The sequence below is a fragment of the Narcine bancroftii genome, chromosome 5 (assembly GCF_036971445.1).
Source record: "Narcine bancroftii isolate sNarBan1 chromosome 5, sNarBan1.hap1, whole genome shotgun sequence".
NCBI lineage: Eukaryota > Metazoa > Chordata > Chondrichthyes > Torpediniformes > Narcinidae > Narcine > Narcine bancroftii.
In genome coordinates, this window is record NC_091473.1 from 133,996,776 (window position 1) to 134,019,339 (window position 22,564).

General features: G+C 46.9%; 1 long non-coding RNA gene across 1 annotated transcript; it reads left to right on the plus strand.

Moving 5' to 3' along the window:
• The first annotated feature begins 206 nt into the window (after positions 1–206).
• On the plus strand, positions 207–21,300 carry LOC138762814 (uncharacterized). The gene is made up of 3 exons (XR_011357170.1): positions 207–373; positions 16,113–16,201; positions 18,160–21,300. It is a non-coding gene; the product is annotated as an uncharacterized lncRNA (long non-coding RNA).
• The last annotated feature ends 1,264 nt before the right edge of the window (positions 21,301–22,564 follow it).

The following is a 22,564-nucleotide window of genomic DNA, read 5'->3' on the forward strand; positions in this document are numbered from 1 at the left end:
AGTGTATGGAACAGTTGGCAGGCTGATGGAACAAGATGGAGTAAATCATTTGGTATGGATTAAGTTGGCTGAAGAGCCTGCTTCTGTGATGTAAGATTCTATGAACAAGCCTTTTGGCCCATGGAGCTAGTGTTCCTCGTCAAATGCCTAAACTAATCCCATTTTCTTCCGTCCACATTACCTCCAGATTCCACCAACCACCTACAATCCAGAGGCAATCTATGGTGGTCAATTTAACCTGCTGACATTCACGTCTATGGGAGGAAAGCAGAACACCCAGAGGAATGCCAGAGGGAGAGCATGAAAACTCCCCAGAGGCAGCACTTTAGGTCAGGGACAACCCTGGGGCATTGTGAGGCACTTGCTCGACAAGGTGAGTCATCATGCTGTCCTGAGGTGAAGTTTTGATGATGTCTGTTTCTTTACTGATAAATACTGTGCATGGGAGGAGGGGGGCAGGGGTTAATCTCAGGCCAGACTTCTCCTATATAGCTCTTTTCCCCGCCCCCATAAAATAAAAATTACTTAGTGCTTTAGAGGGCAAGGTAATTTTCTGAGAAGCCTTTCTGAGCAGTTGCCTTTCAATGCCACAGTGACTCAGTGAGTTAATCTGTACTGTTATATAAATACACACCATTTCAATTAACTTTGTTTTTAAAATGCTCAGAGACAGACAGCAAAGCACATGAATTAGCTGATGACACTTCATTCGATACATCAGCTCAGCCCTTGATTTTTTTTCCCACAACACTCAAAATCTGCTGTCTGTCATTTCCACTGCGTTTGGTCAGAATGTTTCACAGGGTGACGTGGAATTGGCACAGATATACAGGCCATTCGGCCTAACTGTGTGGGCCTGTTACAATTCTGTCTGCCACTTCTCTCCTGAGGTGCTACTTGATCCAACGAGTCCTTTCAGGTTCTCATGCTTTGAACCACTCTATCTCACTCTGCTGTTCTTTACTGTGCCTTCGTTTCCAACTTCCCATTAAATACCTCAATGCAATTCACGACAGCTATCCCATGTAGCTTTGAGTTCATAAAACCTCCAAGTCTAACTTGCAATCTTTCTCCATATAGAACATAACAGCACAGAACAGGCCCTTCAGTCTATGATGTTGTGCTGACCTATATAAACCTACCAAAGGAAAATGAAACCCTCTCTTTTTTTAATCCATGTGTCTGTCTCTTAAATGCCCCTATTGTTCCAGCCTCCACTACCACCTTTCCAGGCACCCACAATTCTGCGTATAAAAAAAAAACTTACCTCTGATGTCTCCCCTAAACCTCTCTCCCTTCACTTTGTACAGATATCCCCTGGTGTTTGCTATTCCGGCCCTGGGATAAAAGTGCTGGCCTCTCATAATCTTGTAGACCTCTTAAGTCACCTCTCATCCTACTTTGGTCCAAAGAGAAAAACCCTAGCTCTGCTAACCTTGTTTTACAAGACACATTTTCCAATCCAGGTCACATCCTGGTAAATCGCCTCGGCACCCTCTCCACATCCTTCCTCTAATGAGATGACCAGAACGGAAATGAATATTCTAAGTGTGGTCTCACACCAAACAGAAGAGAATGGCGAGAAAAATAATAATGTTTTGCTGCACAACTTAAAGTGAAAATGTTGATATAAAAACAAATTGCAGGAAAGCACAGCAGATCTGTCAATGTTTCACAAAGGCAAACCTTGCTCAAAGCTCGTGGCAAAGCTCTGAAGTAGGTCCCTTTACCTGCTTGGCTATTTGATGATGGAGAAAAATTCTAAAGGCTGGGGAGGGGAGTTGCAGTGGAGGGATGAGGGCAGATTATCAACCACCCCAGAGAGGTGGCTGAGCTATATTTTTCAGGTGACCTTTAGGAGGGGCAATTTAATGGAGAGGATAGAGTTTATGATCCAGTGATCATTGGGGGATCAGAGGTGGAGAGGGTGAGCAAATTTAAGTCCTTGGGAGTCACTATCGCAGAGGATATTTCCTGGAGCCAACACACCAATAGCATCATGAAGAAAGCACGTCAGCGCCTCCACTTCCTCAGGAGTTTGCGGAGGTTTGGTATGACATCAGAAACCCTGCAAATTTCTACAGATGTGTGGTGGAAAATGTGCTGACCAGCTGCATCATGGTCTGGTATGGGAACACCAATACTCCTGAGCAGAAAGCCCCGCAAAAGATCCAGGACATCACAGGCAAAACCCACCCCACCATCGAGAACATCTACAGGGAACGCAGCCGTCGGAGAGCAGCAGCAATCATCAAGGATGCACACCACCCAGCACATGCTCTATTCTCGTTGGGTGGTGTGGATCAGGAAAAGGGTATAGGTGCCACAAGTCTAACACCACCAGGTGCAGGAACAGCTGCTCCCCCCACCCCCCCACCACCATCAGACTCCTCAACAACAAACTCAATCAGGGACTCATTTAAGGACGTGATTTTTTTTTCCTCTCTGTATTGCAGTTTGTTTCCATTTCTTTATTTGTTCACAAATGTTGTGTACATCTGCCTTGCCTGCTGGTCAAAGAATCACAGGGTTGTGTGCGATGTCATGTTTGTGCTTTGACAATAAATTCAAATTCTAATTCACAAACAACTCTCCAATGAGTAATCAAGTTATTATAGTCAACATGCAATCTGCAGACAGGCTAATTTCTTTTGAACTTGTCAAGGGACTCTGGCTTCTTTACAAATTAAAGATCAAGTTCACTGTCACTTGCATCAACAACGCAAGGTCAGAAGTCTTTTTTTTGGCAAGTAGACCAATAAACATTGCATACATACTACGAGTATAACAGTACAAAACGAGTTACAGAGAGAGGGACATAGATTAATTGGCTTGGAATAAAGGCAACACAATTTTACTATGTTGGAGTTCATTCAGGAGTTTGTTAAGGGCAGGAAAGATTTTCCTGAATGATTTTACGATCTCGCACGTGCATCTTCTTGCTGCTTGGTGGAGGGTGGGGAGTGTGTGGCCGGGGCAGGAGGAGTCTTACTACGTTGGCTTCTTTTCTAAGGCAGTGGGAGTTGTAAATGGAGTGGTCACCAAGGTGAGTGAGGTGGTGGGACTTAGATGAGTGATGGCCTGAACCACATTCACAACTCTCTGCAGTTTTTGGTGGTCTGGGGCAGAACAGTTCTTGTATGGGCTCCATTCTGCTAATGGAGGTACACAAGAGGACCCTTCAAGGAAGCATAGGAGGTGGTTATTATGGTGGGTCCAGAAACCAAGGTTGGTCCACATCCTGTGTATGACTGTGAGCGTACACAGAGTCTCTGGAATAAAATTTGCTGCCACTAGCTTATTGTCTCAGCAAGAGCTTTCAAGTTTCTTGTTACGTTATACCTGGTACGGCAAGAAGGGTTCTTTCACAAGCAGTCCAGCAAGTCAATTCTAATATGCACATAGAAGCATAAAGCAGAAGAGTACATTGCAGCCTCGATGAAGAGTTTTGGCTTAAAATATCACCCATTCTTTTTCTCCCACCAATGCTGATTGACCCACTGAGTTCCTCCAGTAGATTCTGTTTGGCTGCAGATTCCAGCATCCGCAGTTCCCTGTCCCTGTAGCATTGCAGTGAAAGGATCAATTAATACATAGCAATAGATCTCTGTTGTGGGGATCATTCAGGGGACTGATGTCTGTGGAGCAGATACTGCCTAAGCCTGTTGGTGCATTTCACACTATTGCACTTTCTCTGACTAGGATAGGGGGAAGAGAGTGTGTGTTCGAGATGGAAAGGATCCCTTGGTATGTTGACTGCCTTTCCCAGGCAATGTAGGAGGAGCTGAAGGAGGGAATGCGAGAGGTCTGTGAGATGTTCTGAGTTTCATTGCCACCATCTACAGCTTCTTCTAATTTTGGGTGGAGCAGTTCCCATACCTCAATGTGATGCATCCAGCTGGGCTGCTTTTCATGGTGCTCTGTATAAGTTGTTGAAGATCAGTTGGAACACTTTATAAGCCTTCTGAGGAAGTTGAGACGTTGGTGTGTTTCTTGATTGTTGCATCGATATGATCGGTCCAGGTTTGGTCACTGAAAATGTTTACCTTCAAGAACTTGAGGCTATCTACCATCTCCACTTCATTGCCATTGATGTGGTCAGGGGAATGGTTTCTACCCCCTTTTCTGAACTCTATGATCAGCTCCTTTGTCTTGTTGACAGAAAATTATTCTTATCTTGGCACCAAGCGGTTGTTGTTCATCCTTTGTAGTTGAAGGTGACCTTGACTTCAAGGTTTAAGTCATGATTTGCACTTGACTTGGATTAAAGTGGGGGAGAGTTGCGCAGGTCGTCAGCCTCACTCTCTCGCCCCAGCCTATCTGGACCCAATGGGAAGACATAGTCGAGACAGCTAGAGACAGGTCAGGATGTAGTGGATGGCCAGCAGTGTTCTGTGTGTGTGTTGCTGTCCCCTCTTAGCACTCCACGACGCATTGCTGAGAATCGCCTTTCTGCCCGTTGAACCAGTGATGGTTTCTTCCGCACACTCCGCTGAATCCAGGCTTCACAAGCTAGGTAGACAAGCCCTGAGCATTGTGGGTTCACGGCAGTTTCTGCGGCATGCTCGCAGGCTTCCCCACCCATTGTTGGGCATCCTCATCCGCCTTTGCAGCCGTTGGGAGATGTCTCCTCTTCTGCCTGATCCACCGTTGGGATGATCACCTAGTGGTGTAGTAATGACACCACCCCCTCACTTGTTTTTGCCCGCTAGATGAAGCAGTTTCCAGGGTGTGGCATCAGGATCCAACAAGTGAGAGATTTAGGAGATGTGTGAGGTCCAGTGATGCCTACCATCCCCACCTTAGTGAGGCGCAGCTATCAGCACCTAAGGTACTCCCTCTCCTCAGAGCTCCCTACACCCCAGGCTACTAGGATCTCAATCTGCTTTCTGAATTCTGCCTCACCATGGAGTGATATTTGGCGCAGAGGGAGGATAGCAGGGGGCTCAGTGTACACCCTTGCGGAATGATGTTGTTGAGCAAGATCGTGGAGGAACTGCTTACCATCTTCACTGATAATGTGGCACAAAGCTCAGTCTAAACTCATGATATTCCCAAACTTCACATCTCAGAACGATGACACAAATGATCCTGGGAATTGCATTATTGAATGCATTTTTTCCTTAAATGGAATTATTAATTATGCTCTTCAGAAATATTTTATTGCTGGGGTGGTGAAAATAAGTAACAATGTATTAAAAAGGCCCACTCATCTTGCTAATTGTCTAAAGTGGTTCATCTGGTGATGGCTATTAAATGTACAGGACTGAAATCTAATTAGTTGCCAGTGTTGTCCTGCTAAACATCCTCCAGAGTGGAGTGAACTGCACTTTGTAGGAACTTATTAACCATATAACCATATAACCATTTTATTATGACAAATAGCATATCATGGACTTTAATGCGTCGGATGTCACAAAGTACCTACCCAGTTATTAGTTCTCCAAGGACTACATCGCAAGCGAAACAGAATATCAGCAATGGGAATTTATTTATTAAATAACTCAAATGAAAAAGGAAGTGAATACTTCAGCTCGGCAAACTGTTCTCATTTTATGAATTTCCCCATTAACCGTGGGGCGCCTCGTTTAGCATCGTGCTTGTGGCAGAGCTAGTATAGCACCAGTGACCAGGGTTCGAATCCAGCACTGTCCAGAAGGAGAGGGTACAATCTCCTTGCGACTTGTGTGGCTTATTTGTTTACCCTCATGTGATCCAATTTCCTCCCATCCTCCAAAAACATACAGGATTGGTAGCTTAATTGGGTGTAATCGGGCGGCGCAGGTTTCACGGGGTGGGAAGGGCCTTCTACTCTGTTGTATCGTTAAAATTAAATTAAAAATTCATTGGTATCCTCTATCTCTGGAATGAGTCAACAATCATTTTATAAAGCTTCGACATTGAATCAGTGCTATCAAGGATCTCCAACCCAAAATGCACACCAACTCTTCTTTCTCAAAAGTCTGATACTCTATCAAACCTTTACAGATGCACTGTGGAAAGTATGGTGACTGGCTACACCGCAGTCCGATTTGAGAATTCAAGTGTCCAGAAATGCAGAAGGTAGCAAACATAGGGAAGTCCATTGCAGGCTCCCATCCATTGAAGGCATCTGTGTGAGGCGCTGCCTCAGGAAGGCAGCCAACATCAGAAAGGACCCAGGTTACAACCTCTTCTTAATGCTACTTTTGGGAAGAAGGAACAGAATCCTTAAAATCAGCACTTCTGGATTCAAAAACAGTTTATTTTGAACAGGTATCAGGTTCTTGAACACCACCCCTACTTGTTATAGTAAACTACTCAGGCAACACCAAAGGATCAGCTACAGTTCTACCCTACTGTAAGTCACTTTTTTTGCTCTGGGATTACTGTGACGATTCATTATCTATCTTAATTATTTATTGTCTTTTTTAAATTCAATTAGATGTACCATTACAGATTTTTTTTTACAAATACCTGTTTGGCAGTAGCAAAAAATAATTTTGATGCACGTGTACATTGTGCAATATGTATGACAAGAAATTCTTGATCATTTTCATTACACAGACCCTCATTAATCCCTAAAGATCCCTCACAGACCCTTATTGGTTTGAGTTAATTATAGACATCTATTGCCAGCATTCTAAAATGTTCCTCTTTTGCTCCCAATCCTGTGTCTATAGAAAAGAAAACTTACCATCGTTGCACTATTTCCATCTCTTCTTCACCTACTCCTATACTAATTTTCCACCAAATTTCCTCTCCCCAGTGCTCGCTCCATCTACCCATCTCTCCACCTCTCCCACCTTCATTGAGTATTCTCAATCACCTCTTGGGCCTTTTTTAGCATCTTTCCCTCTTTCTATACGTAATATTGTAGCGTGCGTGCTACAGCAGAGAGTGGAAGGATGACACACACTCAATGCGGTTATCCTCAAGACTGCTTTATTGCTCTCCCTGCCCTTGCTTATATAGGCCCAGTTTCCCGCCGCTGGGCCCGGTTTCCCCGCTATTGCCGGTGGAAGTGACGTCAATGGCATTCCGGCCGCTGAACAGTTGGCAATCCCGCCGCACGTGCTGTCAGCCGGGAAGAAAGGCCAGTAGCCTCTGTGAGCTTTGTGAGACTGCTGTGTTCATCTGCCATTTTGCGTTTTAGGCCGCCTCCCAGTAGCAGGTCACTACAATACCCACCCCCAGAACAGGTGGTCCGGGCACTGTCTTTTGATTTTGACTGCCTGCCCCTGCTACGCAGGGGCTGCCTGGTGACCGGTTGGCTAGTGTCCATGTGTGCTGGCTTGAGGCAATCGATAGTGAACGTCTCCTCCTTACCGTCAATGTCTAGCATGCATGTGGATCTGTTGTGTCTGGTCACTTGGTAAGGCCCCTCGTACAGTCACTGCAGAGGCTTGTGGTGTGCTCCACATTGTATTTGCATGTCTTTAGATCTTTGGGGACAAATGTTTTGGGTTGGGCATGTGGTGAAGGCTGTGTCGGGGCTAGAGTGCTCAGTCACTCCCTTAATTTTTCCAACATCGCTGCTGGTGGTTCTTCTGTGTCCTTGGCAGCAGCCAAGAACTCCCCCAGAATGATTAAGGGCACGTCATATACATTTTACACCACTGAGGTGTTGAAGTCCTCTTTTGGTGCCGTGTGGATCCCAGGAGTATCCACAGTAGTTCATCTGCCCATTGTGATCCCTTGAGTCAATCCATCAGAGCCGCCTTCTGGTGTCTGAGGAACTGCTCCACCAACCTGTTGGCCTGGGGCTGATATGCTGTTTTATGATGGAATTGGGTTCCCAGAAGGTTAGCCATCGCCCCACGAGATGTGCTGTGGGACTCTGAACCTTGCCACCCAGGTATCAATCAAGGCTCTGGCACAGGCCTCAATTATTGTTTCTGCCAGTAGGAATGCTTCTGGCCATCTCATGAGGCAATTAACCATTGTCAAAAGGTATCTTTCCTCCCAGGAGATCGTCAGCAGTCCTACAAATTTTATGCGGACGAGACTGAATATTCGTTGCGCTGGCTCGAAGGTTTGGGAGGGTTGCCTTGATGAGAGTCTGTACCTTCATGTCTGGCAGAGTATGCAGGCCTTGGTCCATTGACTGACCTACTTTTGGAGGCTGTGGCTGATGAACCTGGTGGCTACCATCTTGACAGTATTCCTGATGGCCAAGTTGTGCACTGTGTTGAAAACCTGCCGCCTCAGGCTGCCAGTATGATGGGGTGGGGTTGGATGGTGGACATGTCGCATAGGATATGGAAGTCTCGGGGTCTGTCTGCTGTGCCTTGGCCAGGGCCATGAAATCTATCCCCTGGGACAGGGTCTGGATGGAATGGATCGCTGGTCGTGACAGTGCATTGGCCACTACGTTGGCATTCAATGTCTGTGGTGAACTCAGACACATAGGACAGGTGCATTTGCTGCCTGGCTGACCACGGGTCTGGCAATTTTTGGAAGGTGAAGGATAATGGCTTGTGGACTGTGAAAACCTTAAATTGCCTTCCCTTCAAAAGGTACAGTGCCAAGAGTTCGTGATCGAAGGTGGTGGATTTAAGTTCAGGTTGCCGCAAGTGTCTGCAAAAGAACGCCAGGGGCTGCCACTGCCCCTCGATCAACTGTTCAAGCATGCCCCTGACCGCTGTGTTGGAGGCATCTACTGTGAGGGCGGTCAGGGCATCCATCCTGGGGTGAATCAGAAGTGTAGCGTTAGCCAGTATGTCTTTTTCCTTCTGAAATATTTCCAAGCTGCTTCCCTGTCCCAGAGACCTCTTTTTTTCCTTCCCCACCATTAGTGCGAATAGGGACTGCACGATCAGGCTGCCGTTGGTATGAAATGGTAGTAAAAATTGATCATAGCAGAAAATTCCTGCAGGCCCCTCATTGTGTGAGGTTTGGTGAAGTGCCTGATGGCCTCTACTTTTCAGATAGGTGTGTCGCCCTGTATTTGTCAATTTTGTGGAAGTCTATCGTTTCTAGTCTGAACTGACATTTGGCCAGAATGATTTTTTAGGCCAAAGTCAATCAGGTGGATGTCCAAATGTCTTGTATATTCCTTGCTATTGCAGCTGGCTATCAGGATGTCATCCAGGTAAATGAACACAAACCTGAGGTTCCAGCCTCTTTAGGAACTCAAACAGCCCAAAGTGGGTGATAATAGCAGTTTTAAGGATGTCATCGGGCTGGACTGGGATCTGACGATAGCCCCAGATGAGGTCGACCTTGGAGAATATCCACGCCTCTGGTAGATTCACGGTGAAATCCTGTATATATGGTACAGGATACCTGTCTGGTGTGGTGGCTTCATTGAGGTGGCAGTAGTCTCCACATGGCCTCCACCCTCCCACTGCCTATGATACCATGTGGAGAGAGGAGGCCCAGGAACTGTCATAACACTGCATGATCCCCAGCTCCTCCATCTTTTTAAACTCCTCTTTTGCAAGGTTGAGTTTCTCGTGAGGAAGGCGATGTTCCCTAGCATGGAGTGAGGGGCCCTCCGGCAGGATTTGGTGCCATGCCCTGTGCTTGGGCTCGGCTGAGGTAAACTGTGGCACCACACCACGGTGGAAGGGAATTCCGCCAGGATGAGCATGAATTCATTGTCAGAGACCGTGACGGAGTCAAGGTGGTGGGGGGGGGGGGGGGCAGTAATTTAGTTTTCTCACCCAGGGAGAAAGACTGGAAAGTCCTGGCATGCACTAAACGCCACCCTTTGAGGTCCACCAGCAGACAGTGGGGCCGGAGGAAGTCTGCTCCCAGGAGCGGCTGTGCCACCGCTGCCAGTGTAAAAGTCTATGTGAAGCGGTTGTTGCCAAAGTGGTGTGGGATGGTCCGGGTGCCAAAGATCTTTATTATTGGTACTGTTCGCTGCCCTCAGGGCCGGGCCAGCTTCCCATTCTGGGTGTTGTAGGCTGAAGAGGGGAAGGACGCTGACCTCGGTACCTGTGTTGACCAGGAAATGCCATCCTGAGAGGGAGTCCCAGATGTGGAGGAGGCTGTCTCGTTGGCCAACTGGCATAGCCATTAGCATTGGCTACAGCATTTCCCTGAAACACGCAGGAGAGCTGGCATCAACGGTCCTCTGTACCCCACCTCTGATGAATGAAACAGTACTTGTTGATGGGGGAGACCAGTTGCCTTTCCATTCGGTTGTTACAGTCTTGGTGTTCGCTGTGTGCGTGGCCTGGCAATCTGTTCCATTATGGTGCTGCTGTTCCTTTTCGCTCTCCAGAGCATGTCCGCCTGGGTGGTGACTTTCCTGGCGTCACTGAGGTCTTCGTCGGCGATCAGCAGTCTAATATCCTCGGGCAGCTGTTTCAGAAAATCCTACTCGAAAAGCAGGCAAGGCTTGTGCCCCTCAGCCCAAGCCAGCTGGTCACTGCTGAGGAGGGATGGGGCCCTGTCTCCCAGGCCGTCCATGTGTACCAGTCGGGTTCTGCACTCGCACCATGACACCTTGAAAGTGCGAGTTAATAGCTCTTTGAGGGCATTGTATTTGCCTTGTTCTGGAGACCTGCTGCAGGAAGTTCTGGCGTTGGTGGAGATCTGTCAGAACTGGAACTGGGCTTCGGCCTGATCGTATCACACCAGTGGCTGCGTTGCCCAGAATTTTGGCAGCTTCAAGGAAACTGCGTGGAGTGCTGACTGATCGGTCATCTTCGGGTCCAAATGCCGTTTGGATCGGTGGGGGTCACCAATGCAGAGCAGAGAGCGGAAGGACGACACATACTCGATGTGGGTATTGTCAAGACTGCTTTATTGCACTCCCTGCCCTTGCTTTATTTGGGCCCAGTTTTCCTGCTGTTGGTGGTGGAAACAATGTCAACGGCGTTCCCGCCGCGCAGGCTGTCAACCGGAAAGAAAGGCCATTAGCCTGCATGGGTTTTGTGAGATTGCTGTGTTCATTTTGTATCGGGCCACTACACGATCTCCCCCTTTTTACTTTAGTCTTCATAAAGTGTTGTTACCCTGAAATGATGACTGTCCATTTCTACCCATGGATGATGAGTGTTCTATCCCTCCAGAACTGAAGATAACCTTCCTGTTAATGTACAACTAAATTAAATGTTGGAGAGAAAGCCGAACTGGAAAGCATGAATATTTAGCAGTCAACTGTCAGAAGATGATGTAGCATCTGTCGAAAAAAAAAATGCTATCACTCTCCCGCATCTGCTGGGACAATAGAATGTCAGTCTCCATCCTTGGGTTTTATTTACATCCAAATTGTATACAGATGGAAATTCAGACCAGGGTTTCATGAAACTGCACAGATATTTTTTTGGCCTGTCGCACTTATTCTTCATGGGAATCTTGGAAGAGACATGATCTTCTGATGCAGATTGGGCCAGATTATTGACCCACTGGGAATTCTTGTCCAAACATTGAAGAGAATTAATACTCTCCCTTGTTCTACCTGGCGCTGTTTTCAATAGCACAGACGTAAAGGGGCGATTAAGAAAGATGTGCAGTATACAGCGGTACTGAAGAAACTCAGCAGGTCGTGCAGCATCCAAAAGAAGTAACAGATGACCATCATTTCGAAGCCTGAGCCCTTTGGCTAGGTATTAAGATGCACATCTGTACAAAAGTGAAAGGAGGAAAGTTTGGGAGAAATATCAGGGGTAAGCGTTTGATGCAGAGGGTTGTGGGTGCTTGGAACACATTGCCAAGGTTGGTGGTGGAGGCTGGAAACAATAGGGCATTTAAGAGACTCTTAGACAGACACATGGATGATAGAAAAATAGAGGGTTATGGGGTAGAGAGGATTTGGTTTCTTTTCATAGAAACATACAAAAAAGGTGCAGGAGTAGGCCATTTGGCTCTTCAAGCCTACACCATCATTCAATATGATCATGGCTGATCAGTACCCGGTTCCTGCCTTCTCTCCATACCCCTTGATCCCCTTAGCCACAAAGGCCAAATCTAACCTACCCTTAAATATTGACAAGGATCTGGTCTCAACTGCTTCCTGTGGCAAAGAATTCCACAGATCCACCACTCTCTGAGAGAAGAAATCTTTCCTCATCTCGGTTCTAAAAAAACTTCCCCCTTATCCTTAAACTGTGACCCCTGGTTCTAGTTTTTCCCAGCACTGGAAACCACCTTCCTGCGTCTTAAGAATTTTATATGTTTCTATAAGATCCCCCCTCAATCTTCTAAATTCCAGAGAATACAAACCTAGTCGATCCAGCCTTTCTTCATATGCAAGACCTTCCATCCCTGGTATCAGTCTAGTGAACCTTCTCTGCACCCCCTCCATGGCGAGGAGGTCCTTCCTCAGATAAGGAGACCAACACTGCACGCAGCACTCCAGGTGTGGTCTCACCAAGGCCCTGATCAGCTGTAGCAGGATCTCCCTACTCCTGGACTCAAATCCTCTTGCTATGAATGCCTTCATAGGTTTATGTAGGTCAGCACAACATCATGGGCCAAAAAGCCTGTATTGAGCTGTAATGTTCTACATGCTATGATCATGCGGCATTTTGATGAGGAAAATGAAGAGACAGGAGGATTAGAAGGCAGACCGTGCAGGTTAATTGGAACTGATTTTGAAAAGAGATGAGGAGATTTTTTTTTTCTGTGAAATTAGTTGTTCTTCGTTACACCCTTTCTAAATTGAAGGTAAAAATCTGACTAATAGAGGAACGATTGAGATCCACAAAGTGGGTCATAGCGCAGGCGACGTGCTCCTGTTTCGTATCTTTTTCATTTTACTTTATGTTACTCTGGGTTTATATTTGGTTCCTTTAAGGGTCGGCGACTCTAAAGATATTTGGTTACTTATGCATGCTTAACGTAAATAATCTTTTTCTTGTGGTATTAGAGTATGGAAGGATAGGGAGAGGAGTAGGCGGTCGGGGTTGGTGGGGGGACAAATGGACTCTGAAAGTGACATATCATTGTTGAGGAAGATTGTACTGTTGTTTTGGATTTGTGCGAGTCTTAGAAATCAAAAAGAAAATATTTAAAAAATAAGTTAGTTGTTCTTATCTGACATTGATTTCTGCAAAGAAATCACCCAATGCGCAAAATTCTCACTTGCTGCAGTTGAACAAGTACTGGTATAAAAACCCCACAACTACAACAGTGTACATTAAATTAAAACAAAATAAGAAATACAAAAAAAAAATTAATAATAAATATTCACAGTCACCATAATGAAAGACAAAAAAGTGCAGAGAGGCCTTGATAGAGGTGTTTAAGATTTTAAAAGGGACAGACAGAGTAAATGTGGATAGGCTTTTTCAATTAAGAAAGGGGGAGATTCAAACTAGAGGACATGGTTTAAGATTGAAGGGGGAAAATTATAAGGGGAACATGAGGGGAAATTTCTTTACGCAGAGGGCGGTGGGGATGTGCAATGAGCTTCCAGCAGACGTGGTCGAGGCGGGATCATTGGTTACGTTTAAGGAAAGACTGGATCGTTACATGGATAGGAGGGGACTAGAGGGGTATGGACCGGGTGCTGGTCAGTGGGACTAGGAGGGTGGGGATTTGCTATGGCATGGACTAGTAGGGCCGAACTGGCCTGTTCTGTGCTGTAAGTGGTTATATGGTTATATGTGGTGTTGGTATACTTTATGATTGGCGGTAACAAGGGGAGGTTCAAGACCCTAATTGTTGTTGGAAAGACACTGTTCTTGAAGTGTTGGAATGCACAACAATGGCCTTTTTCTAAAAGAATAGGACGAATGGCTTGTGATGCACCACAGCGTGAACAAACAAGCTCAAACCATGAAGGCTGTACTACAGGTTTTAATTAGCTTAAAACTTCCACACAAGGTTCAGTATCCCTTCTGGCTCCGTGTGCTCTACTTCCCATCCAAGGGCCGGTGTGGGCTTTTATATGGGGCCGGAGATTGGCAGGGAGTAGGTGGAGCCAGCCTTCCAGGTTACCTCCTTGCAGGTGTAGAGGGATCTCCCCTGCAGTAGGCAGGAAGGAACGCAGACAGGCGCAGGCAGTCGCAGACTGGTTGTATCACTGCATGGCTAAAAAGGAAAACAAAAATGCTCTAAGGGTTTGGTGAGGCCTCACTTGGAGGGGGATGTACAGTTTTGAGCTCCTTTTTAAAGAAAGGATGTGCTAGCATCGGAGAATTCAGAGATAATTCACAAGAATGATTCCTAGAATGAAGGGATTACCATATGAGGGTTTGACAGCTCTTGGACTGCTCTCCTTGAAATTCAAGATAATTAGGGTGACCTCATAGAAGCATTTTGGATGTTGAAAGGCCTGGACAGAGTAGATGTGGCAACGTTGTTTCCCATGGTAGAAGAGTCAAGGACAAAAATACACAACTTCAAGATTGAAGGGATTCATTCAAAACAGATGCGGAGGAACTCCTTTAGCCAGAGAGTGGTGATCCTTTGGAATTTGTGGCCATGGGCACCTGTGCAGGCCAAGTCATTGGGTGCATTTAAAGCACCCACAGATTGACAGGCATCTGAATACTCAGGGCATCAAAGGTTATGGGGAGAAGGTGGGGTGGGGAGGGGTTAGTGGAGCTGAATGGGAGAATGGATCAGTTCATGATAGAATGGTGGAGCCGACTCAATGGGCCAAGTGGCCTATCTCTGCTCCTCTGTCTAATGAAGAAAGAAATGGGTGCAAGTTCGGACCAGAGAGCGGCTGCAGTACAGAATCTGGCCATTCAGCCCATTGAGTCCATGCTTGCTCCCCGTAGAACAATCATTTCAGAACTGTCTCCTTATTTTTTCCCACGTGCCCATCCGATTCAGTTCTGAGATTCCAGATCAGGACTGTTTTCATGACCAACAAATGCCCTGACTTAATCAAATCCCCGAGTTCCACATCATCATTAGTCGCAGTGTAAAATTGCTGTTCCTTGTTGTTCATTTTGTGTATTTGCCCTTCACATCTGTCTAATGTCTCTTGATCCATCTGCTCATAGAAAAGGAACCCTCCTTTGTCTTAAACTGCCATGATCTTGTCCACCTCTGTAAAACTTCCTCTCAAATCTCTGTACCATGAAGAACATTTGGCACCTTTGCTCTAATTGGGTACCATTTCATTGTCACTGAACTAGACAGCGCAAGAAGCCATGCACATGATGTCCACGCTGACCATAACTACCTGTCTGTATTAACCCCCGCATAGCAGCTCTGACAAAATCAGGGATAGTTCACCATGATGGTTGGCATCAAAATCTAGAAAACGTTGTGAGAGTACCTTCTCCTGATTTCAAGCACCCTTGAAATTAAATAATTTTTCTGTCATCCCAAAAAATTCTTCCTCAGATCCTGAGATTTCACAATGGATTCCGTTCTGTGTCAATCTGGTGTCTTTCTTCAACAGCTATCCCGAAGCTCTCCATTCCCATGACGTGGACCATGTGGATCACCTGTCAGCCCCGATAGTAATTAGCCATTTCTAACCCATGTCTGACCTGCTGAGTTCCTCCAGCAATTCTTTGTTTTTCAGTCATTGTTGCTGCTCTGTTCGATCATAAGATCACGAGATAAAGGAGCAGAGGTAGGCCCATCGGCCCATCAAGTCTGGTCCACCATTCTATCATGAGCTGATTCATCCTCGACTCAGCCCTACTCCCCGGCTTTCTCCCCATAACCCTTGATGCCCTGACTAATCAAATCCCTGTCAACCTCTGCCTTAAATATATCCAATGACCTCGCTTCTACAACAGGTTCTGCAGATTCCCGGCCCTGTCTAAAGAAAATTTTCAGCATCTCTGTTTTAAATTGACGCCTTTTCATCCTGAAATTGTGCCCTTTTGTCCTAGACTCTCCTACCATGGTAAATAACTTGCCACATCTAGGATCATAGGAGACTTACAGTTGAGTATATAATGTTATCAGTGGTCTACATAGGAAGGAAAGACTTATTTCCCTGTGCAGAAAAATCATTAAATGAGGATACAGATTGGAGGAAATTCTTGAACAGTGGGGAAATGAGGAAAATTATTCTTGATAATTGTTCATCATGTTTGTTTTCTGCCTGAAAATATAATGGAAACAAACATCCTGATCACATTTCCAAAGTACTGAAATATTTGAAGAGTTGTCAACCTGCCAGGTTCCACACTCACAACTACTAATTTTTGCTTTGCCGGAAATGTGCCTAAATAACCTTATACATTACTTATATTTGATAGTTCCACGATTACGGAAACCCCCGGCAGCTGAAGTCACAATGCAGTTGGGACGGTGAATGACAGAGGAAAATCAGGCGCAAAAGATAAAAGTAAGCAAATTTCTATTGAAATTATCCTAAAGATACACAGAAGCATGAATTTAGCAAATGCGAACTACTGCTGGACATGCTTTGGCTGCCAGTGAAGTGTCATGCAAGGCCCCGGTTCAAATCCAGTCAAATTTATTGACATCTGATTGTACAAGTACAACCCATCGAAACAGCGTTCTCCGGTCCTCCGGGCAAAACATACAGACACGCAGCCAGTCATAAAACGCATACAGACAAATAATACATATGCAGGACAAGTATCTATATAAAAAACAAATATTGTTTCATGAATATGAGAGTCTCAGATGGTCAGGGTGAGCAGTTTCCGTTGGCATTTCGGCATTCTCACTGCCCGTGGGAAGAAGCTGTTCCTCAGCTTGGTGGTGCTGGCTCTGATCCTCCTGCATCTCTTTCCCGATGGCAATAGCTGAAGGATGCAGTGTGCAGGGTGGAAGGGGTCCTCAATGATTTTGTGCACCCTCATCAGACGACAATCCAGATAGATCACATTGGTGGGGGGTTGGGGGAGGAGGTATTATAGAACCATAGAATAATTATAGCACAGAAACAGGCCACCTCAGCCCTTCTAGTCTGTGCTGAATCATTTTTTTCCTAGTCCCCCTGACCCGCACCTCTCCTTACCTCCATACCCCTCCCATCCACGTACCTATCCAAATTCTTCTTAAATGTGTAAATTGAGTCTGCATTCACCACTTCAGCTGGAAGCTTGTTTCATGCTCCCACCAGGGGTGTAGCCATGTTCTGGACTTAGGGGGAGAGAGCACATAAAAAAAGGTGCCACATACCAGATGGTGAGTCAGTGGTTGAATGACAGGCCACACTGAATTTTCGCCGCATCGGATCCGGGTGTTGGGGGCTGGTAAAGTATTAGACTGGAAGGAGGCAGGGGAGGTGGCAGACGGGGGACGCGGTGGTGTCAGATTGGGGGGTGCCACTTTTGATAAATGTAACCCCCACTAGCTATGCTACTAACTCTCACCACTCTCTGTGTGAAGAAGTTCCCCCTCATGTTCCCCCTAAACTTTTTCTCTTTCACTCTTAACTCATGTGCTTTGGTTTGTATCTCACCCAACCTCAGTGGAAAAAAACCCTCTCTATATTTACTCTGTCTGTCCCCCTCATAATTTTAAATACCTCTATCAAATCTCCCCTCATTCAGCTGTGATGATATGCTGCTGTACATCACTCAGCCAACAGGTGGCCTAGAGACACGGCGCCCGGCCTAATGACATCTGACCACCAGGTGGGCCCCATGGTATAAAGCCAAGGTCCTGACCGTGTGCTCTCTCTCTCCCCCTGGGATCACATTGTGAGCACAGCTAGCAGCCAATTAGATCTTTATGTGAGTGGAATAAAGTTGTGCTGCTCCAAACAGTATTGTGTCTGTGTTTTCCTTAGGTGCAGTCTCCCACAATTTATTCCACTCACATAAATATGGCCAGCAGGCAAAGATCGCCCCAGAACTGAGCGATCCCACCCAAGCACGAGGAGGAGATTGAGGAGGGGTACAAATCCTTCATGGTTGAGACGTGAGTGCGAGCCCCCCCCCCCCACCCCCCCAAACCTGGTGGAAACTGGCTCAGACATGGGGATGAGAGTGACGATGCCGGACCCTTAGCGGACACCTATCAGGTAAAGCTGGTCCCTGGGGAGTTCCATGTTCTTCAGTGGAGGCAACAGTCCCCAGCCCCAGTGCGATCGGGGTGCCTAGAAACGAATCAACGGCAGCACCTCTTAACGATGTCACGGCTGGAATGCCTGGAACTAGATCCCTGGGTCCTCAGCACACCCCCGGGCAAGCTGCCTGGCAAGAGACACGGACTGGTCGAAATGTAGAAAATGAGGCCATTATGCTCGGGTCCGCAGGAGCCCGCGGGTGACCACCAAGACCCATTGTCATGTAAATGGGCAGCGAGATAGCTCTGCTTCTTCCTCAGATCAGCCAGGAAGGAACGCCATGTGCGCCCAGAGGGAGAGGCCATCTTGGACCTGGGATCCAGAGGAGGAGCGCCACTAGTATGGAGACCACAAGGAGACAGAGGAGTGCACGCTGGCCTCCTTCAGGATCAATCAGGCGAGTCCACACAATTTGTCAGAGACTACGGTCTCCGTGCAGTTGAACGGATGGAACTTTAAATGTCTGTTGGATAACAGTAGCATGGAGAGTTTCATAGAGCTGAAATTAGCCAAGGGCCACGGGTTCCTCAAATACCCCAGCAACAGGCAGATTCTCCTAGCGTCCAACACCCACTCAGTGGAAGTAAAGGGGTACTGTGTGGTGACACTAGAAATTAAAGAGAGGGAGTATAGGGACTTCCGTCTGCTGGTCCTGGAACAGTTCTGCGCCCCGGTGCTGTTGGGATTAGACTTCCAATGCCAGCTGGAGAGCATCACGATCATCCACAACAGACCACAGATCCCCGTAGTGCTTACGAGCCAAAAGCGCTGTGCGCTATCGGTCCTTAATATCGAGCCCCCCCCTTATTTACCCACTGCACCCCAGACTATAAACCCATAGCCACAAAGAGCAGGAGGTACAGCCCCAGAGACAGAGCTTTTATTAAAATGGAGACACGCCGATTGCTGCAGGAGGACATTATTGAACCCAGCAACAGCCCATGGCGAGCCCAGGTAGTCGTAGCAAAGACGGGGGAGAAACTACACTTAGTGGTCGACTACAGCCATACCATTAATAAGTTCACACAGCTGGACGCATACCCTCTCCCCCAGATTAGCGAGATGGTGAATACGATAGCCCAGTATAAGGTCTTCTCCACCATCGACCTCAAGGTCACGTACCACCAGGTGCCCATCAGGAGGAGCGACAGGCCCTATACGGCGTTTGAAGCCGATGGCTGACTCTATCAGTTCCTCCGACTTCCGTTTGGAGTCACTAACAGGGTTCCAGAGGGAAATAGACTGACTGGTGGATGACTACTGCCTGGAGGCTGTTTTCCCATACCTGGACAATGTTACCATCTGTGGGCACTCGGTGAATGACCACAACGCAAACCTAAAGAGATTCCTGGAGGCAGCCATAGAATGCAACCTGACATACAACAAAGACAAGTGTGTGTTCAGGGCTAGGAAGCTGGCTTTGTTGGGTTACATAGTACAGTAGGGGAGGTGGGACAAGATCTGGCTTGCATGCAGGCTCTGATGGACCTACCCATCCCCTCTACGCCCAAATTGCTCAAATGATGCCTTATAGGCTTATTTGCCTATTACGCGCAGTGATACCCCCGTCCACTGATGAGAGCAAAAGAATTCCCTCTGCCCAGTGAGGCGGTCCAGGCATTTAACAGCCTATGTGATCACTTGGCACACATCACCATGAGCGCTGTAATAGAAACACTCGCATTCCAGGTGGAGACCGATGCCTCAGATGTAGCCATAGCAGCCACCCTGAACCAGGAGGGATGCCCGGTGGCTTTCTTTTCTCGAATGCTGCAGGGCTCAGAAACCATGCTCTCAGCAGTGGAGAAAGAGGCCCAAGCCATAGTGGAGGCAGTAAGGCACTAGAGGCACTACCTGGCGGTCACTGGTCACAGACCAACAGCCGGTAGCTTTTATGTTTGACAACCAGAACAGGGGGAAAATAAAGAATGATAAAATCTTACATTGAAGGATCAAACTGTCTACTTACTCATATGACATCTGATACCGCCCCGGTAAGTTCAATGAGCCTCTGGATGCGCTGTCCATGGGTCCTTGCGCGGCCACTCAGCACATCTCCCAGCTGCAGAATATCCACAGTGAGCTGGGGCTCCCCGGAGTGACCAGGATGTTCCACTTCATTAAAAACGCCAACCTGCTATTCTCGGCAGAAGAGGTAAGGACTACTACAAGGGGTTGTCATATATGTGCAGAGTGCAATCCACAGTTCTACCGCCTGCCTGAGGCAACCTTTATCAAATCCACCTGGCCATTAGAGCATTTCAGCATCGATTTTAAAGGCCCCCTCCCATCCACCAATAACAACTGTTACTTCCTCACTGTGATAAATGAGTTCTCCCGGTTCCCCTTTGCCATCCCCTGTGCAGATGTATCCACCACCCACAAGCAGTCTGAACTACCTGCATAATGTATCCATAATTATGCAGCCATAATTAAGTGCCTGAAACCCATCTTCAGCATGTGTGGATACCCTAACTACATGCACACAGACAGGGGGGCAACCTTCATGAGTGCCAAGCTGCAGGAATACTTCCGAGAGGGTGGATTGCTACCAGCTGCACCACAAGCTACAACTCCCAAGGGAACGGGCAAGTAGAGAGAGAGAATGGTATAATTTGGAAGACGGTCCTTCTGATACTAAAGTCAAAGGACCTCCCGGTATCCAGGTGGCAGGAAGTGTTACCCGAGGCATTAGACGTGATACACTCATTATTGTGTACTGCCACGAACACGACCCCACATGACAGATTTTTCTTTATCACAAGGAAATCGACCCCAAAATCGAGGTGACACGTTGGATGATCTCACCAGGCCCAGTGCTAATCAAGAAACGTGGCCGAACGCATAAGATGGACCCGCTGGTCGAGAGGGGAGAGCTGATCCATGCGAATCAGAACTATGCATTTGTGACATTCCCCGATGGGAGGGAGGACTCCGTCTCCATGAGGGACCTGGCGCTGGCCAAAGAAGAAGAGGAAGAACCAGAAGAATCATCGTACCATTGACACCCCTCCAAGCACCCAAACCCCCCCCTCAGACACACCACTGACGAATGCCACCCCCCGGGGACCCCCAACCCACCCAGTATACCCACAACACCCAGCCAAACAATCCACCCCCAGCCCAAACCACACAGCCTCCCTAGGAGCTCCCAGAGGGTGTGAAAACCAATGGTACGCCTGGACTTGTGAGCAATAGCAGGATTTTTTTTTAAAGGGGGGGTGAATGTGATTATATGCTGCAGTACTCACTCAGCCCACAGGTGGCCTAGAGACATGGCATCTGGCCTAATGACACTCGATCACCATGATATAAAGCCAAGGTCCTGACTGTGTGCTCTCCCTCTCTCCCCGTGATCACACTGTGAGCACAGCTAGCAACCAAATAGATCTTTATGTGAGTGGAATAAAGCTGTGTTGCCCCAAACAGTATTGTGCCTGTGTTTTCCTTTGGTCCAGCCTGCCACAAAACCACTGGTGAAAGGGGACTGGAATTAACCAATTCACTGTAGCTAATAAAAGGAAGGGAAGCTCAAGTGGTGTGGCATTGCTGGAATGGGAAATGGGACCTGGAGGATTTTAGCTTGGGAGTCTTCTGTGGGAACCAGATAAGATCCTTAAACCGTCCTCTTTAAACCATTCAAACATAACACGGATCTGATTTTACTTCTGGTGGTAAGAAAGAAAATTTGCAGCTCAGACAAGCAATAACAATCTGTGTAATCTGGGAACAATGCACACCATGATTGGAAGATCATCGTATGATTTGTTTTGACAAAACATAACTAGAATCATCTGCAAACATAGTAAAACAACATCGAGCATTTATAACAGCACAATATTGCTAAAGGGTCATTAACGCACTTAACTGCTTGCAGTGGAAACGCTTTGTAATAGGAACAGATTGCAGGAACAAATTGTTTGCCCAACAGAACAATAATGCACATACCCAATAAGATCATCTTGCACAAATTGAGACTTAAAGTGGTGTGTAATCCTATCTTGGTTCTCCCTGCACAGTGTGACAAACGGACTGCAGATACAATGACCACATTCGAGGTTTGCCTGGTGCCCGGTGTTTATAAATCACACTGCCCCTAACCCTCCCCACTCTGTTGTAACCTCCAACCTGGCCCTCACATCACTACCGCAAGCATCATCTTTTTGGAGCCAGTCAGTGGTGGAGCTGGTCAAGGCCCCATTTTACATTTTCCTCCTGCATTAAAAAAAATTAAAACAAAGGCCTGTCGGGTTTCGGTTAAGGAAGAGGGTGCAGGACTAAAGCAAGCTGAGGTGAGCCACAGGTGAGCCATCATCAAATAACATCACAGAAACAACTTGAGTAGGTAGAATGGCCTCTTTCCTGGAACTTGACAGTTTTTCCATTAAGGGGTCATATGTATGCATCTTTAAGCATGTATGTATTCACTGTGTGTGTGTGTGTGTGTGTGTGTGTGTGTGTGTGTGTGTGTGTGTGTGTGTGTGTGTGTGTGTGCTCACATGTGCATTTGTGCATGCATGGAAATATTGTTGCAAGGTTTGCAGTCCATCCCTAAAGACTTTGGAAGGCTTGATTTTGAATTGCTGCACTTCATGCACTGAAGGTAGTTCTTTGGAGCTATTGAGGAGGAATTTCCAATAGATGTAGGGACAGTGAAGGACCAGC